Source organism: Canis lupus, chromosome 9, assembly GCF_011100685.1.
Source record: "Canis lupus familiaris isolate Mischka breed German Shepherd chromosome 9, alternate assembly UU_Cfam_GSD_1.0, whole genome shotgun sequence".
NCBI classification, from domain to species: domain Eukaryota; kingdom Metazoa; phylum Chordata; class Mammalia; order Carnivora; family Canidae; genus Canis; species Canis lupus.
The window spans coordinates 51,461,974-51,481,407 of record NC_049230.1 but is presented as its reverse complement, the minus strand read 5'-3'; the positions used below and the strand labels follow the sequence as shown (position 1 = coordinate 51,481,407).

Here is a 19,434-nt window from a genome sequence, read left to right as displayed (position 1 = left end):
GAGGTTCCAGGTAGACATGAATTTTGGGGAAGAACATTATTCAATCCCCTGTGCATGCTTTCAAGGAGCATAGAATCCAGCAGATGGAATGGGAGGGACCAACCATACTGTGATTCGGAGTCAAGTCCAGCCCAAGATCAACTTGCAGTGAGGGCCACTTACTGGTGGGGGTGAGTTATGAACTTTGCTTCTGGATCAGGAGTTTGCTAAATGGTGATGCAGCAGAGGGGCTGTACAGGAGGAAGACCCAGCTTGAGCCAAGGCATTCCAGCAAGATGACCTACGGCTGTTTGCTTGATAAATGGTCAGATTTAAGAGATGTGTGAAATTGAAGCTAAAAATGTCAGCATATGGAGGGCCTCAAGGTACATAAGAAACCTCAATTATATCTGGAGGCAGTGAGGGGCCCCTGAAGGTTTGTGTGTTGTCTGTTGGTTTGTTTGTTTTTAAAGAAAATGCAAGCCTGCTTTTATTGATGCATGCATCGATGGACCTGCAATTGGAAGGGGTGGCGACATTAACATGACACTCGTGGTTTGGTTAACAACGGAAACATGAGGACAGGAGATGGCTTTGCAGGGACATGATGCCTTCATAAGTTGGGGAAACTGCTAGCTGCCTGCCCTCTCATTTCATGTTCTTCACAAACTCCTCTCCCTTCTTGATGAAGGGCTTCAGCTCGGGGATGGTTTCCACTATCATCTTCTCTTCAAAAGGGGAGATCTTGCCAATGCCTAGATTCTTTTTTGATGCTCTTTTCCCCCAGCAGTAACTATGTGGAGAAATAGGCACAGTCTGCTTCCTGGGATTTAACGAAGGAACATTCAACAACTCCTTCCTTTCCGTTCATTGCATCCACAAGGCAGAAGACAAACCGGGCTCCAGCATACGCCCTCCCCACCATGGGCAGAGTGGCAGAGCCTGCTCCAGCTTTGGCCTTCACCACCTCCGTGTGGCCTCCTGGATCCACCCAGTCAGCTGGTCCTGGGGAAGGTCCACCTTGGGAGTGCACTGAGAGATTGGGGAGCGGGGGGGATGATGGTCTTCCCGGCATGACCGCCAATGACAGGAACATTGACTCACATGGGATCCAAACCCTTCAGTTCTGCAATGAAAGTGTTGGCCCTGACAATGTCCAGGGTTGTCACCCCAAAGATTTTATTGGAGTCGTAAGTTTATGTTTCTTGAAAACCTCCAATGCAATTGGGATGGTGGAGTTGACCGGATTTGAAATGATGCAGATCGTGGCCTCAGGGCAATACTGGGTGCCGGCAGCAGTCAGGGTGGCCACAATTGAGGCAGTGGTGTTGAACAGGTTGTCCCGTGTCATGCCTGGTTTTCTCGGGACTCGGGCTGGAATAACCACCACATCGCAGGCTTTGAGGCAATCCGGCAGCTGCTCAGGTCCGAGGTAGCCTTTCACGGTTGCTCTGGTCTCAATGTGGCTCAGACCTGTGGCCTCTCCAGGCCTATGAGCAATATCGTAGAGGGTCAGGCGGTTCACTAAGGGGTTGTTCTTGAGAAGAAGCGCAAGGGGCTGCCCAATTCCTCCGGAAGCCCCAAGCACGGCTACCTTAGCATTGTTCTGGGCCGGGGAGCTGAAGCTGCAGTGGAGAGCGGGCAGGGCGGGCGAGGGCAGGAGAGCATGTTGGTTGGAGCAGGCAGGGAGCCGAACAGCAGGCGAAGGAACTGGCGGCTGGCAGGTGACACCAATGACCCTGTGTGTTGTCTGTTGAATATTGCCAAAGGTTTAACCTTGACTCTGATGCCTACTAATTTAACTTGGAAATGCTGAGCTGGCTGTCTTTTTGGGCAAATCCCCATCATACCTCTGTTCCTCCCTTGCAGTGCTGTGTGCAGGGCCACATTCCACAGAGGCCCCGTGTTAGTCTCATATTCACCATGACACCTCCCCTGCTCCACAAAGCACCGGAATTCTCAATTAGAGGTTCTATGTTAGTCGTGTCTCCTCTGAAGAATACACAGGGATCATTTTAAGTTTAGATCCCTACCTCACACTCTATGCCAGAATAAACTCCTAAGGGACTAGAGCTCTGTCGAAAGTAACAACACACAAGTGCTGGAAGAAAACAACATTAGTGAATTTTTGGACTCAGATGAAAAAAAATCTTTCCAGAAATGGCCGAAAAGTCAGACGCAACAAAAGAAAAGGCCAACAAATTAGACAGCGTCTCAAAACAGAACAACTTTTGCATGGCAGGAAGAAAATAAGCAAAGTCAGAAAAGAAATAAGCTGAGAGAAAGTATTTGCAACTTATAGCACAAGCCTCCTAACATGTTCAGAGAACTCTTAATAATTGTATTAAAAAACACAATTATTTCATAGCAGAAAAGGTCAAAACACACAAACAGAAAGTTCACGGAAAAAGAAATGTAATTGAGTTCAGATTTCTTTTTTTTTTTTTTTTAAGATTTTATTTAGGGATCTCTGGGTGGCTCAGCGGTTTAGCGCCTGCCTTCTACCTAGGGCGCGATCCTAGAGTCCTGGGATCAAGTCCCACATCAGGCTCCCTGCATGGAGTCTGCTTCTCTCTCTGCCTCTCTCTGTGTCTCTCATGATTAAATAAATTGTTTTTAAAAAGGTTTTATTAAAAAAAAAATAATAAATAAAAAATAAAAATAAAAAGGTTTTATTTATTAGAGAGAGAGAGCATGAGCGGGGAGCAGGGGTAGCAGCAGGCAGAGTGAGAGGGAGAAGCAGGCTTTCTGCTGAGAAGAGAGCCTGACATGGGGCTCCATTCCAGTATCCTGGGATCATGACCTGAGCTGAAGGCAAATGCTTCACCAGTTGAACCCCCAGGCACCCCTGAGTTCAGACCTCTGGCCTCCAGAACCATGGGGGAATAAATTTCTGTTGTCTTAAGCCACACAGTTGTGGTCATTTGTTATAACAGCCCTCAGAAACTGACACATTGACCATAAAAAGGAATTTCTATAATTCATCAGTTACATTGAATAAATAAAAACCCATGACTTTATACTGATATTCAAATTTAAGGGGAAGAAAGAGGAGAGAAGAGCAAAAAAAAAAAAAATCTAATTATGCCAACATCTTATAATGAAAATTAGCAATTAATGAGAAAAGATTAATCATTTACATTTTCATTTTTGGAAGAACTGTGGCTCATTCACAGTTTATGAAGGAAATCTCTTTACAGAAAAGGTGCCAGAAGACAAATAGAGGAAGAATGGTAGGATTTGAAGAATTATTATACGTAACCTCCAGCAAAAGGACTGACTCAGGCAAGGACCAGTAGTGGGTGCCAAAGCCATGGGGGAAGGAGGAGGATGCTTGCCTAAGGACAGTCCTACCTCACAGATTGCTCCGCAACTCACCTTTATGATGATGAGAACGGCTGTCACCGCATTAACTAGCTGACCAGACTGCGCATCACTCTGGTGGAGGCAACCTGACTTTAGGGTCGTCCAATACCATGCAGTCTGTAGCATCACAGGGGAAGTAGCCACATCTAAAACATCCCACATGAATCTACTCAAGCCTTGGCCCCAACTTCCAGTGGGTATGTGGTAGACAGCACCATGAGGAATCAGACAAAGCTCGAATGCAGGACCTTCCACCAGACTGGTCGGGCTTTTATAGGTGGAAAAAGAAAACCCCTAAAACAAAAACAATGTCCAAAGAAAGGGGTAGGGGGCGCTGTTGTGTCACAAAGGAGACAAAAGCAAGCCAACACCACTCAAAATTGGGCAGGATCCTGATTCTAAAAGAGCAACTCTAAAAAAAAGGGGGGGGGGGACTGCAAAAATGTGAATATGGGCAGGATATCCAATGGGATTGGGGAGCGATTGATAATTCAATAACTGTAGTTACGTGATGATGCAAGAAATATCTGTTTTTCAGAGATGCACGCTCAAGTATTTATGGGTAAAGCATCATGATGTCTGCAGCACACCTTCAGAATGTTTTATAAGGGGAGCCCTGGGTGGCGCAGCGGTTTGGCGCCTGCCTTTGGCCCAGGGCACGATCCTGGAGACCCAGGATTGAGTCCCACATCGGGCTCCAGGTGCATGGAGCCTGCTTCTCCCTCTGCCTGTGTCTCTGCCTCTCTCTCTCTGTGACTATCATAAAAAAAAAAAAAAAAAAAAAAAAAAAAGAATGTTTTATAAGGAAAAAAACATACGTATGCATATAGAGAGATAAGCCACACTTGGCAAATGTAACTACTATTGAGTCACAGTGGTGGATATAGAGGTGCCCATTAGACGTGTTTCATTTGCTTTCCTGTTTGAAATGTTTCATAATAAAAACTTGAAAAAAATATTCGAAGAGCAAAAATTAATGGGAAGAGACAGTGAAGGAAAATCTGTGATTCTGATCACGGGATGGTGAAGTCCTCTGGACTCCAGACCTGTCAGTTCCTCCCTGCACCTCCACTTTCTCCATCTATGAAAAAGAGGGGTGGGGCAGGATGGCTTGTTCTTAAATTGTGACAAAATCCGCACTACACAACATTTACCATCTTAACCACTTTTATGTGCCCAGGCCCATGCCACAAGGCATATTCACACTGTCGGGCAGCCATCAGCACCATGCCTCTCTAGAACTTTTTCCTCTTGCAAAACTGAAACTTGGTGCCCATGAAGTACTAACTCCGCATTTCCCTTTTCCCTTTTCCCAGCCCCTGGAACCTGCCATCCTTCTTTCTGTCTCTGATTTTGACTTCCTTCCGTACATCCCTTATTCACATGGAATCCTACAGGATTTATCCTTCTGTGTCTGGCTGGAGTCACTCAGCATCTTGTCCCCTAGGCTCATCCATGTCTTCTCGTGTGTCAGGGTATCCTTCCTTTGAAGGCTGAATAATATTCCACTGTCTGGATAGACTGTGCTTGTCTATTTTTTTGAAGATTTATTTACGTATTTGCCATTTGCAATGATGCAGTTGGAACTAGAGTGTATTATGCTAAGCGAAATAAGTCAATCAGAGAAAGACAAGGATAAGTTTCCACTCACAGGTGGAATTTAAGAAACAAAGCAGAGGAGTGTAGGGGAAGAGAGGGAAAAATAAAACAAGACAAAATCAGAGAGGGAGACAAACCATAAAAGACTCTTAATCATAGGAAACAAACTGAGGATTGCTGGAGGGGTTGGGGGTTGGAGAAACTGGGTGATGGGCATGAAGAAGGGCACATGATGTGATGAGCACTGGGTGTTATATAAAATTGATGATTCACTGACTTCTAAAACTAATAATACACTATATGTTAATTAAATGAATTTAAATAAAATAAATTAACTTTTTAAAAAAGAAAAAAAGATTATTTTAGAGAGGTACGGGAGAGACAGGGGGAGAGGGAGAGAATCTCAAGCAGACCCCCAGATGAGCAGGGAGCCCGATGCAGGGCTCCATCCCAGGACCCTGAGATCATGACCTGAGCTGAAGTTGGATGCTTAACCCACTGAGCCACCCAGGCACTGTGTAGACTGTTGATTCGTGTCCCCATCGATAGACAGTTGGGTAGCTTCCCCCACTTGGTGGTTGTGAATACTTCTGCTGTGAACATGAGTACACATAGCTCTTTGAGTTCCTCCTTTGGATGCTTTTAGGTGCATACACAGGAGTGGAACGGCTGAGTCTGGGCAGAATGGTTTGTAAAGAACCCTTCCCTGCTTCCCAAAGGAGGACATGTGTGTGTCCTTTTTAATCTACAAACCGCTCATCTTGCAGAAATGCATGGACATGCCACCTTCCAAGGACATACTGTCTGAGTCGAAAGGGCACTGGGTCTTCCTCCTCCCCAGGCCAGCATCTAGACCGCTTTCTTCAGTGGAGGCAACCTTTCTGCATGCTCACGGGGTGATAAGAAGCAACAGGAGGAGAAGAATGCTGGTCCTTCAGTCAGCTCTGATGAAACGTAGCCTGAAGGGACGCCTGGGTGGCTCAGAAGTTGAGCGTCTGCCTTTGGCTCAGAGTGTGATCCCAGGGGTCCTGGGATTGAGTCCCACATCAGGCTTTCTGCATGGGGCCTGCTTCTGCCTCTGCCTGTGTCTCTGCCTCTCTCTCTCTCTCTCTCTCTCTGTCTCTCATGAATAATTAAATAAATTTTTTTTTAAAAAAGGTAGCTTGAAAATTGGTGAAGGCAGCTAATACATGCAAAATAGATGTAAACTGAGTGCAAATTGCAGAAGCTGGAAGCCCCTCTGCTGTGGATTCCACACAGTGTAGCCTGCAGGATGCTCCTCGTGTGGATGAGCCTTGCGAGAAGGCTCTTTCCCAGACAAGTGTGAATTTTTAGTCCTCTGCAAAGCTGTGTGCCTGCTCCCCAAATGTCTTTCCTCCAACTCCCAACCTCCGTGTTCCTTTGAGGCTTCGCTTCCTGGGTCTAGAGGCTGCAGCAAGGGCCCCAGGCCCAGGTTGGGCGTTGGAGGGAGACAAAGCCTCTCCCTTCACAGTAGCCTTGGCAAACTCCTCTAGCCAGGCAGCAAGGCCTTCACCTGCTGGGGGTGTTCCTCACTGGGGCTCAATTAGGGAGGTGAGCCCGTCCTCCTCCCATGGCTGGGCTAGTGGACACACACACATACACACACACACTCGCATGCACAGACTTGCATTCATGCATCACATGCTTAATGATGCTGGGGAATCTCTGGGGAGTCAGAGTGGGGGACCGTACTTGGCTATGGTGTCAGCCACACCCAGGCAGTGGTTTTTGGTTTCCCATCATTTGGTGGGTGATTCCAAGTGGCAAGATGCTCTCACAGACTCAGAGAGCCACAGCTTGTGAAGCCCCCGCACCCAGTCTGGCCCAGGTCACCGAGCTTTTGGCCCATCCTCCCGTCTGCAGCCTCTGAATGAGCTTCCCGTGAGTAGCCAGGGAACATAAACATGGAAGTCATGGGGAGATGACAGCAGTAACCAAATGTCAGGCATTTCATTAATAATCAGCCTGCCATGTAAATGAGCACAGCCCACCTGATAGCACTCAGGCTGACATGCCCTGTTTTTCTTCTTTCGTGTCCCTAGCAGCTAAGACTACTCCTGACCATCTCCTTGGAGAGAAATCGATGAATCCTATCACCAGCTACTAAATATCTCTGCTGAGAAATAATAACTCGCAGCTACAAAGAGTTTTAGCATTTATAAATGTTTTTGCCTGTATTTGCTCCTTTCCTACCTACAATACCCCCAAGGAAGCATTATCCTCAGCCCCAATTTCGCAGACGTAAAGTGTGAGGCTCAGAGGAGGCTGGTGCCTGGTCGAGGTCCTGCAGCTGGTAGGTGTGAAGACCAGGCTGCAACCCCGGGTCTGAATGCCACTACGATGCTTCCATTTCACCCCAGTGACTGGAGAACTAGAATCTTCTCTGATGGTTGCTACCAGGGATTTATGTTTTATAAGACACAAGTAACAAACCTAGGTTAGAGCCAGTAAAAGAACTGTTACTGTTATCAGGGGCTTTGCAAGAAGACTAGGAGGCCAGGGTCCCAGTCCTGGCTCTGCTTCTTAGGGTTGTCTAGGCTCAGTTTCCCCTTCTGAAGTGGCAGATGGCTGAATGTGGGGATCTGGGGCCCCCTTGCCTCTCTAGTCCCCAGAATGGGGTTTCACATTTGCTAGAGGGGAATTGTTGGAAACTTTCTGAGGAGGGTTCCCATGAGAAGTCACAGTGGGGGTGGATGGAGCAGGTGGGCTTCTCTGTTGTCTGTTATCTCCTAAACCTTGGGATGGGGGTCCCCATGAGCCCTGTTTAACACCCCTGCCAGGGTTGCTGGGAGGCTCCAGACAGGAACACAGACCCTGGGGTTGCTTACCCACACCCTGTGCCTGAGCAGAGCACCCCTCCTCCCATGCTTCACTAGGGCAAACCGACCACCTTGGGGAGTGAGGGCACCCCAGAATCCGGCCTCATGGTCTTCCAAGGGGTGTTTCCCATCCTTATCATGAGATTCATGGAGGCAGGATGGAGGAGCTCACAGACTGGGGGAGGCATTGCCTGACTGTGTGGTACACAATAGCAAAGGGTCAGCAAAGATTTGTTTGAGTTGAAAAACATTATAGGCACCTATGCATTTGTGGAGAGGGGAAAGGGAGAAAGGGAGTGGGAGGGAGGGAGGTGAGGGAGGGAGGGGAAGGCGGTAGGAGGGAGGGAGGGGAAGACGGGGGATTGTCTTCATGGGAAAAGGGAATTGGCGGTTTATTGAGGTGAGTCTTTAGGGAAAGGAGGGGGGAAGGAGGGAGGGGGAGAGGGGGTGGGGGAGGGGGAGAAAGAAAAATTTAACACACATGGAGGAGATGAATACTCTTACTTTTTTCTTTCTACACAGATCATATATCACTCTTTTAATTTAAGCAGTAGTTAGATAGGTGGAAGGATGGATGGATGGACTGACAGGTTTTCACCAGAAGAAAAGGAGGCAAGAGCCACCTTGTGGCGGTCTGATGAGTTGCTTTCCGTGGAAAAGCAGGACGCCAGTGTTGGAGTTGCCTCTGGCAGGGCACTGCCACACGCCAGTGCAGGCTGTGTTTGCAAGTGGGGCTCCCGCCCCCTCAACTGCCTGCAGCTCCTGGCAAGGAGCCTGGGCTGGGAAAGAGCTCCAGAATCTCCCCCGAATGACTGAGTCACGGGAAGGCAGAGAGCAGGAGCTTTTCTGGTGGAGGAGGATGGCCCTGGGGCACAGCGGCCCCCTGGGCACCCCAGCCCCAGAGTAAGGACCACCCAGTCCATCCTCAAGTTCCAGGGTGGGTGGACTCAGCTCGTGTTTGTTGCATTCCACCTTGTGCGGCCATCCTAAGCCAAAGCCAGAAAGGTGCCCAAGGTCACACAGCTAATGCCAGCTGGTGCTGGGACCACAGCCTGGACCCTCGTGCTGCCTGCCCAGCACAGCATGTTCACCCCCCTCATCTCCCTCACCAAGCCCACCTGCGCCGGCCTGGAGTGTCTGCACAGGGGGTAGGGAGCTCTGCACACTGCCTGCTGCCAGGCCCGAGGGCAGCAGTCACTAATTCAGCCAGCATCCCCGAGGTCGGCTGTGCCCCTGCCTGCTGAGACGACTCCTACCCACAGGTGGCTGCTGATCCCACAGAGAAGCAGCTCAGGCCCAACTGACAGAGACTCCAAGGGCTGTGGTGGGTGGCCTCAGGGACTGTGGGCATCTAGGAAGGCCTCCTGGAGAAGGTGAGAGCAGAATGAGGCAGCAAAAGAGAAGATGGAAGAAAAGAATGTTCTGGACTTGGGGAACAGGAAGGGCAAAGGAATTTTGTCTCCAACAGGAAAGGACATAGTGTGTTCAGGTGACAATGAGAAGATGCTCAGAAAGTGGAAGGTCAGAGCCATGGCCCAAACACCTTTCTGGCCTCATTCTGCATGGTGACAAGCGCTTTCCTCCCAAATCAACCCTGCCTCCTTGAGGTTGGGGCAGAAGGGTGGGCCACTCGTGGCCAACTCAGAGCCCAAGGCCCTCCCCCAGCCACAGTGATTGGTGCAGGGATGATGGTTTGTGAGTCAGCTCAAGGCCTCCTGTTCAAACTACCCGGGAAGGGGCTTTCTTTTCACCGGTATTTCCAAGATCATAGACTGCAGCTGCCAGTGTTGGTGATCTCAGCCCCGGGGAAGACAGCCAAGCTGAGACATGGAGAAAGAGAGAAGCATGCACGGATTCATTCATTCGTTCATTCATTCACCCTGTGAACACATCCCTAGTGTCCACCATACACTATTGTGAGCCAGGCAAATGCCACCCCTGCTCTTGTATGGCCTACATTCCAGGTGGGCAGTCAGGCCAAACAAGAGATCAATAAAAAGGTAATAACAGGGCATTTCCGGATATTTGTGGTTGCCAAGAAGAGCAAAAGGGTAGGATGATGGGGCAGAAAGTGGCTGGGGTGGGAAGGTCCTGCTTTAGTCGATGGCCAAGAAAGTCTCTCCACCAAGATGACATTACAGCTGAGACCCGAATGAGCCAATCGTGGGGGAGATCTGGAAGTTAGGCCATCCAAGCAGAAGGGACCAAAAAATGCAAATGTCCTGAGGCAGGCATGAATGAGGTCTAAACAATATCGTCCGAGCTTCTGGATCCAGCCATGCCTGAAGCTGGACTCTTCAGTGCCATGAACTAATTGTTTGGTTGCTGTTATTCAATGAGTATAAACTGGGTTTCTGCAACTTGCATTAGAAAAAGTGCTGTCATTTGAAAACAGTCTAACACTGTGAAAAACATTGCTGATCTCTGAAGCTAAAGCTGTGTCCTGTTAGGTAGAGGGAAATCTTTGAAGATTTTTTTTAAAGATTTTATGTATTTATTCATGAGAGAGAGAGAGAGAGAGAGAGGGAGAGAGAGAGGCAGAGACATAGGCAGAGGGAGAAGCAGGCTCCTTGAAGGGAGCCCGATGCAGGACTCGATCCCAGAACCCTGGGATCAGGCCCTGAGCCGAAGGCAGATGCACAACCACTGAGCCACCCAGGTGTCCCCATTGAAGGTTTTTATTTTTTATTTTTTTAAAGATTTTATTTATTTATTCATGAGAGAGAGAGAGAGAGAGAGAGAGAGAGGCAGAAACAGGCAGAGGGAGAAGCAGGCTCCATGCAGGGAGCGCGACGTGGGATTCAGTCCTGGGTCTCCAGGATCAGGCCCTGGGCTGAAGCTGGAGCTAAACCGCTGAGCCATCGGGGCTGCTCACCCCCCCCCCCCCCCCGCCAAGGTTTTTAAGTCAGGTTTTTAAATTCCTGCTCCATTCTAGGCTCATCTCTCCCTCCCCTTCTACCCTCTACTGTCTACCGGTACTGAACTTGGCTGCTGTCAGTTCACTGAAGGTCCTGCCTCCAGCTCTTTATTTTTTTTTATTTTTTTGCCTCCAGCTCTTTAAACCTATTACTCTTTTTAGACATTCTTCCCTACTTTCCTCCTCCTGACTAAGATCAGCCTGGCATCAACCAAGATGTCCCTTCCATTAGCCTCATTGAAGCTCATGACTTTGCATACACGTTTACATCACCGAACTTATGAGTCCAATTTGCAACTTTCAGGATACTCTGTCCCACCTGTGAGACCAGGAAGGCGCTCAGGACGGTCCCGTCTGGCTCGAGTCGGTTACTACAGGGGGAAGATAAAGACCCCAAATGGGTTTACCACCCTAGAGCGGCAGCTGAACTGCGTAATCCAACACGGCAGCTTTATCCCAAACAGCGAAACACTCCGAATGAAGAAAGGGGTCGGTGAGGTGAGCTGTTAAATATGCTCATAAAAGCCCCAAGGGAGGGCAGCCCGGTGGCTCAGCGGTTTGGCGCCGCCTTCAGCCCAGGGCGTGTGCCTGGAGACCCCGGATCGAGTCCCACATCGGGCTCCCTGCATGGAGCCTGCTTCTCCCTCTGTCTGTGTCTCTGCTTCTCTCTCCGTGTCTCTCATGAATAAATAAATAAAATCTTAAAAAAAAAAAAGCCCCAAGGGAATTTGGGAAGTACTTAAATAAAATAACAGCCGACGGAAAAAAAGAAAGACCCACTGGACAAGACGAATGTGGATACGCCTGTACCATGGAGCGAGAATGGGAAGAAATGGGAAATTTTCTCAATGTCCTTGGATTGTCTTACATTTTCTGTGTAATGATAAACAGTTCCAGTTGACTGTTAGCAATGGGGAACATCCAAAGAATATTCCAGATGTTCCCACACTCTCTCTACCGAAGAGGGTGCAAGAGGGTGACCGTCTCCATCTCTGGGGTAGGGCCTGTAGGTTGGGACCCGGGCCCCCACAGCATCGTAGGTCCCGCTGACCTCCAGGCTGGCCTCGCAGCAGAGAAGCCTCCCCACAAACCGCCTTTCTCCTCATGTTGGGGCTCCAGACCTGCAGTTTAAGTTGGGGCTTTCTGTCGCCAGACTTGTTTTCTTTATGAGGGAAACATAATCTCTCCAGTGCTGGGGCTTGAAGAGCATGCAAATCAGCCTAACAGTGCTCTGTTTTGTGAGTGTTCCTCTTATGCAAATCCTCCTGAAATCAGGCTGGAGGGGCAAAGGAGGGAAAAGTGGGGGATCCGGGAATGGGGCTCCGTGCCAAGGGGGATGTGATGTACAAGGCTAGCTGTGCCAACTGACCCCACAGACCTGGGCCTCCCCGGTCTCCTCTGCGGCCACCAGATGGCGACACACGCAGGGCCTGGGACCCTGAGCCCGGAGCGGGCTGAGGGCTTGGGGACACCGCTGGGGCGCACCTCACTGGCTCCTTCCCCTGTTCTGGGGTCCAAGTTGGGGAAGGGTGACTTTGACTTTTCTTCTCAGAGGTCACCTGTGCAAGGACAAGAGGGGCCTGCCTAAGAGGGGTCTGCAGTGGCTTTGGAGCAGAGCGCTGCTGGCTTGAGATGGAGCAGAGACAGAGGAAGGAAGGAAAGACTAAGGAAAGTTATGAGGTTTGTTGCTTTTTTTAAAAGATTTTATTTATTTTTTCATGAGAGACAGAGAAAGAGGCAGAGACACAGGCAGAGGGAGAAGCAGGCTCCCTGTGGGGAGCCCGATGTGGGACTCTATCCCAGGACCCCAAGATCATGCCCTGAGCCCAAGGCAGATGTTCAAGCATGGAGCCACCCAGGCGCCCCAGAAACTTCTGAGTTTATGCAAAATTAGGTATATAAGTGTTTTATTTTTAACTTTAATTTTATTTTTTTTAAGATCTTATTTATTTATTTGAGAGAGGCAGAGGGAGAAGCAGGCAGAGGGAGAGGGAGAAGCAGATTCCCCGCAGAGCAGGGAGCCCGATGCAGGACTCAATCCCAGGACCCCGGGATCACCACCTGCACGGATGGCAGACACTTCATTGGCGGAACCACCCAAGCGTCCCCTTAACTTTAATTTTAAAAACAGACTGATTTAACCATTCCTCTCTTTTCCAGCCTGCAGTAGCTGAAATGTCCGGGCGCAGAGCGGGCTCCCGGGGAGGAGGGCTGGCGGGAGCGTCGAGTCGGAGCCCGGGGGAGCTTTGATAAGCAAATGCAGCCCAGCGCTCGGGCGCTCTCTATTGGCTGTTCCTTCACCGCCAGATTTTGACACAAATAATCAGATTGAAAATCAAGGAGGGGAACAGAAGAGGAAAGAAAAAAAAAAAACACACAGAGAGAGTGGTTGGGGGGGGGAAGGAGAAGTATCTATTGGAGCAGAGAGTGCGAGGTTGACAGAGTGGAGCCGATCCCCAGAGAGACTGCGAGGTTCCCACCAACACCGCGGCAGGGACCGGACGGCAGAGCTGGGGACAGGTGAGGGCTGTCATCCCAGCCTCTTCTTTTTAAATTTGCATGTCTGACTTAGATTGTTTCCAGGCAGGTCACCGGGGCCCTTTGACAGTTACAGGAAGAATAAGGTGGACTGGGATATCTCTTTCACAGGATGCAGCTTTCAGCCCTTGAACCCCGTGGAGAGGAGGCGGTGGGAGAAAGAGCCCTATAGGAGTTCCACCCTCCACCAACATGCATAAACAGCCTTTCCAAAGCCCACTGGGGTCGGTGGGAGATCGCCCGTGTGTGCCAGCTCATGCCCGCAACCCCAGCTCTCCCAGGGACCTGGGCAGAGCATGGGGGCGACACTCGTTCAGGTGCCTGGCTCAGTGTGGCTCCTCAGGCACCGACTGGCTGCCCCCCCCCCCCCCCCCCCCGTCCCCCAGCACCCTGAGCTTTCCTCATCTATAAAATCGGAGAACTCTGGGGGAAGTTCTATCTCCAGCATCCCACACTCCCAGATGCCCTGCACCTGAGTTCCTGGGGCACCTCGAGAGCGAGTGCCCTCTCATCCAGAGAACCTCGTGAGGGGGCGAGAGAAAATGCGTTTGTCCACCACCCCCAACCCCAGCCTCCAGGAACAAGAAAGCTGCAGAAGGGCAGGTGGCATCTCAGTCTTTTCTACCTAATTTTGAAGAAAAGGCCAAGTTTAAAGTCTGGGCATCTGGGGTGAAGCATCTGCTCTAAAATAGGGCTTGTTAAGGCAATGGGGTTGTGGGGGGCATGTCTATAGAATAGCTGTGGGTATGTGCTTGTGTATATTTTTCTTAGGGGAAAGTCCTCAGCTTTCATGAGTTTCCTGGAGGGGGCAAATTAATTTGCAGGCTCTGGGCATGCATGTGGTAGCAACTAGCTGAGCGGCACCTGCTCACGCCTCCTGAATATTTCTTAGCAGGCAATGAATGGGTAGATTTTAGTCTCAGCAAGGTGGCAAGATGGCAAGGTGCACCTTGGAATTGATGCACAAGGAACTCTTTGAATAAGGAGATGTGTGAGGGATCCTCCAACTCAAGATTTGGGGAGGTTGGTGTGCTTATTTCCCTGCAGAACGTGCCTGGGAAGCCTCAGAAAGCCATATCTGCGTTGGGTTTAATGGATGGAGTTACTCAAAAACAATGCAGGACATTTTCTTAAGGCTTTTGGGATGGTGGGTGGGGTCGGGGTCCTCTTGGAGAACCCCGAAGGTTCTGGGACCAAATCGCCCCTGGGAAAAAAGCCAGATCACATATGATTCTCTCATCCCTTTTCAGAAGCAGCAGAAAACCTTAGCCCTCCTTAAATGCAGAGGGAGGATTTGTTGTTGTTGTTGAGTTTTCAGGAACTCAAACCAATGGGAGCTGCTCCAGTTCAGAAATGTTCAGGGAATGTTCTGTTCACTCATTTTTGTTTCTATTGTAGTGAAATATACTTTACAGGGAAGCAACCATTTTAATCACTTTTAAGTGTACAATTTCTTTTTTTTTTTTTTTCTTAAAGATTTTATTTATTGGGCAGCCTGGGTGGCTCAGCGGTTTAGCGCCGCCTTCAGCCCAGGGTGTGATCCTGGAGACCTGGGATCGAGTCCCGTCGGGCTTCCTGCATGGAGCCTGCTTCTCCCTCTGCCTGTGTCTCTGCCTCTCTCTCTCTCTCTCTCTCTCTCTCTGTGTGTGTGTCTCTCATGAATAAATAAATAAAATCTTAAAAATATAATTAAAAAAAGATTTTATTTATTTATTCATGAGAGACACACAGAGAGAGGCAGAAACACAGGCAGAGGGAGGAGCAGGCTCCCCACAGGGAACCAATACAGGACTCAATCCCAGGACCCCAGGATCATGACCCAAGCCAAAGGCCATTCCAGGCATCCCAAGTGTACAATTTCTGTAGCATTAAATGCGTTCTCAGTGTTGTACAACCATTGCCATCTCCAGAATTCTCTTCATCTTCTTAACTGAAATGCTGTCCCCATCAGACACTGACTCCCCTCTCTTCTCCTCCCTGAGCACCTGGCTCTCACCACTGTCCTTTCCATCTCTACTAGTCTGACGTCTCCAGGGATCTCATATAAGCAGAGTCCTGCAGCATTCATCTTTTTTGTGACTGGCATATTTTGCTTAGTGAGGTCCTCAAGATTCATCTACGCTGTGGCAGGTGTTCCTTCCTTTTTAAGGCTGAATAATGTTCCCTTGTATGGATACACCAATTAGCGTTCATCCATTGTCTGTCGATGGACACCTGGGCTGCTTCCATCTTTTGGGTTCTGCGAATAATGCAGCCGTGAATTTGGGTATACAAACATGTTTTTTCCCTGCTTTCGATTCTTTTGGGTATCAGCTCAGAAGTTGACTCACTCCTCTGTGACATTGCAGCCTTTGAACTCAGGAGGAGACATGTGACAACTGCTTGGAAGCTGCAAACACAAACAATGACCTCTTTCTGTTGGGGGCCCCTAATGTGACCCAGGCCCATTTCCCCTGACTCCTACATGGAAAGGGTTTTTTTTTGTTTGTTTGTGTTTCCCCTTGAGTCATGTCTTTAAACATAAAGGAAGTCCAAAGGGTCCTCTGTCACAGACTCTGAGAAACAGCAGTCTTACCCAACACTTCCAAAAAGGGAACCCAAGTGATGAGGCTCATAGTCAAGGCAGGTCAACAAGGCGCTGAAGATCAACAAACTGTGCATGGGATTTTAATGCTAAAGGGAAGTTTAGAAATCTCTTAGTCCAACGGTCCCTTTTGAGAGATAGGAGTACCAAGCTCCAGGTTGGAGGCTGATGCGGTCAAGCTCAAGGTCACAAAATCAGACTCAGCCCCACAGGAGGCCCGTGGCACCTCATTGTGTGGAAGCAACTAGGCTGCAGCTGCTAGTTAACCTGGAAGGAGGGGTGTGGGCCAAGATTCTGACTTGGGGTCAGGGCACCCTCTATTGGGATGGAGAGTTTTGGAAGAGATGTTAACAGCAAGTCTCTTTCCGGAGGCCGATACCATCAAGGCCTCTGTCTCATGAAGAAATCTTAGGGTTCTTTCACAATCTCTGCTCAGAGCTCTTTCTCAGAATGGTTCGTGTGAATCAAAACGGTGTGGTTGTTAATTAACTACAGTACAGGTGATTGGTTCCTGTTTTTTTTTTTTTTTTTTAACTCAGCTAACAGGGGCCAAAAGGAAGTTCTCCTGGTGTGTCCTCACGGGGAGCTTGATGGCTGGGCCACAGGGTTGGCTGTGCCACCCTGCCAGGCTTAACTGAGCGAACGTTCTGGGGAGGGAAGGTTGAGGAGATAGATCGGAGGCTCTGAGTGGGTCATGAGAGTCAGCCCTGAGAGTCCCCTTCTTCCAGCCAGAGACCCCAGAAGCTGGGACCCGTTGCTCATGAACTTGTGTTGTCCTGACTGCTAAGCAGTTGACCTCTATGGTGTCAGGCTCTGAGTCCAAGGGAACACCAAAGCTTCCTGAGGGAGTCTTTCTCTCCTGCCTCTCTGCTCAAAACCCTTCAGGAACCCATGTGGAGCTTCTGGGTTCTAGAAAAGATAGAAATCAAAAGAATTTGATTTTTCAACCATCTTGTCCCACCAACCAGCCTTCTCTCCCTGCTCCAGGCAGGCTGTCTTCATGGGTGGCTGGAAAGACCACAGATGCCAACAAGCAGGGCCCCGGGCCAGGAGTCAAGTCCCAGCAGGACAAGAACCCATTGGGGCCTGGACGAGCCACTTTATTCCCTCGGCCTCAGTGTCCCCTGTGAGCCCAGAAGACAATCACTGCTTCTCTTGCCCCCAGTGGCTGTCAGTTTGATGGCATAATGCACACCAGAGCTTCAGACACCTTCCTTAGCATGTCAGTGCAGTTATCTCCACACCAAATAAGTGCCCACCCCGTGGTCTGACAGTCGAGAGTGCAGAGGCCTGCGGGACAGCCTGGGATCTGCCTGGGATCATGAGCCAGTCTCTGAGCCTCAATTCCTCCTCCAGGAAATGGGACAGTAGCGACACAGCTCACAGGTCCAATTTAACGGAGCTAAGGCTACGCAGATCCTGGCTACAACAAGTATCTCCTGGCATTCCAGCAGGTTCTCATTGCCTACCTTTGGTCCTTGTTGCCTTCTAATAGAATACTATGTAAAAAAAAAATGATAAATCATCTTTTGATAGACTGTGGCCCTTGGAGGCACCCCCAGAACAAAAGGCAAAACCACGCAGCCCCTTGCCTTCCCGGGCATGTGTGGGTTTCCTCTGGCTTGGCCCAGGGTCTGGCCTCCCCAGGGGATTCCTGGAGCCAAGAGTTAGAAGGGAGAAGGAGGGGATGATGGTGAGAGGAGTCCTGGCCAGGGAGGGGGAAGAGGCAGAAGGAAGACTGCCCCCAGCAGATAAGGCCACCGCGGGCTTCCTGACAAGCCTGGGGGAGACAGCAGGCCAGGCAAGCCTGGTGAGGGCAAAATCTGACAGCTGGACCAGAGCCTTCAGGTCCTACCTCTTCATTTCAGATCCCAGAGAGGAAGGGTGTGAAGCATGTCCCTGCTCCTGGTCCAGGGCTCGTCCCTGTCCCCAGAGCCCACCTGCTTCGGCAGGGTACTGCAACCAGATGGGGGAAGTGACCAGACTGGACAGGACAGGACGCAGGCTGTGCCTGCCTTCCTGAGGCTTCCCCTCCCGTGGGCTGAGATGCCACCACCTGCTCTGTTCTCCTGCAGCCTCAGCATTATGCCGAGCACTTTGCACACTTGCTTGCAGTAGAGGTCCTTTCTGCCACAACAGTCACGGGCAGGTGGCTTCTGACCCCATCCCCATTTAGACTGGACACTGAAGCTTATAGTGGGGAGGGCAGGGTCTAGCATTGCCCCGGGGTGGAGTGGCCTCAGCAGACTCCTGATGCCCTGGGGGCTCTGGTGAGGGGCAGACAGGCCCAGGCACAGCTGGAGGTCCCTCTCCTGCCTGGCTTGGGGTCACCCCTGGGGGAAGGGACGACTCCCTGAGCCTGCTCCAAAGGCAGGCCTCCAAGCTGCCCTCTCTAATCTCCCTCCTCCCAGCTGGCTCCTCGCCTTGGCCTTATCACCCAGCACTGGCTGCTGTTGGAGCAGCTGTAATCCTTTTCCCGCGCTTGGCCCTATCACCCCTTAGCCTCGCAAGGTGGCTGGCCTGGAAGGGGGCTCCTGACCCACACCTGGGAATGGGACCAGCAAAGGAGCCACCAGGAATGGTATTGGCAAAGGATTTCCTGAACTCCTGCCTGGGCGCAGCCTGGGGATGGTGAGAAGGAAGGACCACTTAGATGTTCTCTGTCTCCCCTCAGGAGAGCCTCATGGCCTGAGCACAAGGATGTGAAACACCTGGGGGGAGTGGGGGCAGGAGACGCTCTCCCCATGGCAAGCTGGGAGAGTCCAGGTGTTCAGGCTGAGCGGCTCTGCCCCTCCCAACCCCCGCTCAGGACCAAGGGCAGATCTCTTTCCTGATTTGGGCCTCCAATCTCCCTTTACCCCCTGACCGGGGGATTCGGGGATGATGGGGCTGAGCTGGGCTGCCCACCACTTAGTTCCTGCAATTGCTGGACATTGGCCTCTTCCTCCATGTGCACGACATACCCTCTGGCTTCCCAGTGGGCTGGAGTGCGGGGGTCCTCTCGGGCCTTGAGCCCTAACACAGGACTCCAACCCTCCCTTCCACCCCACTCAGAAAACGAGAGAAGGCTCCTCCCACTCTGGGCACCAGGCTCTGGGCTGGCGCCATGGATAAGGTGCAGCCCTGCTCAGTGCCACAGTAATGTGGCTTTGCAATTGAGGTGCCCCCTCCATGTTGCAACCTGTCTCCCCACAACACCCCCACTATGATAAGCGCTGAGCATGTAAGATGCACTCTCTGGCACCACCAGCCTGGATACTGCAACTTACAGAAAACAGAATAGGCCCAGAGAGGTTAAACGTCTGCCCCAAAGGGCACAGCAGGTGAGCTGAGATTCTAACCCATGAGCATCTGACCCCGAAACCTGAGCTCAGACCGTCCCTTTCGTATGTAGCCTCCGAATGCAGATCCCACAGGGGCGCAAATGCAGCTTTCTGGATGCAAGGCCCATGGTGTGTCACGTTTGGAGACACCCCTGCCCTTCCTTCTCTGCTCCCAGGGCCACTCAGGGCTTGTGGGCAGGAGCACACTGACCCTGGGGGTTTTCTAGAAGGTGGGCATATTAACTTCCTAGCAAGGGAGGTAGTGGGTGGCGGAGGGCAGATTAGAAT

General features: G+C 50.5%; 1 protein-coding gene and 1 pseudogene across 8 annotated transcripts in view; one reads left to right on the top strand and one right to left on the bottom strand.

The window, feature by feature from the left end:
• Positions 1 to 19,434, top strand: part of GFI1B (growth factor independent 1B transcriptional repressor) — a 30,315-nt gene that overhangs the window by 5,325 nt on the left and 5,556 nt on the right. For 3 of the 8 annotated variants that reach the window (XM_038548904.1, XM_038548897.1, XM_038548899.1), the window contains exons 2-4: positions 11,006 to 11,199; positions 12,254 to 12,381; positions 12,862 to 13,221. The gene's annotated coding sequence lies outside the window, so the exon portion shown is untranslated. The remainder of the gene's footprint in view (positions 1 to 11,005; positions 11,200 to 12,253; positions 12,382 to 12,861; positions 13,222 to 19,434) is intronic. The other 5 variants (XM_038548900.1, XM_038548898.1, XM_038548901.1 and 2 more) reach the window with 3 other exon arrangements.
• Positions 628 to 18,773, bottom strand: LOC100683488 (annotated as a pseudogene).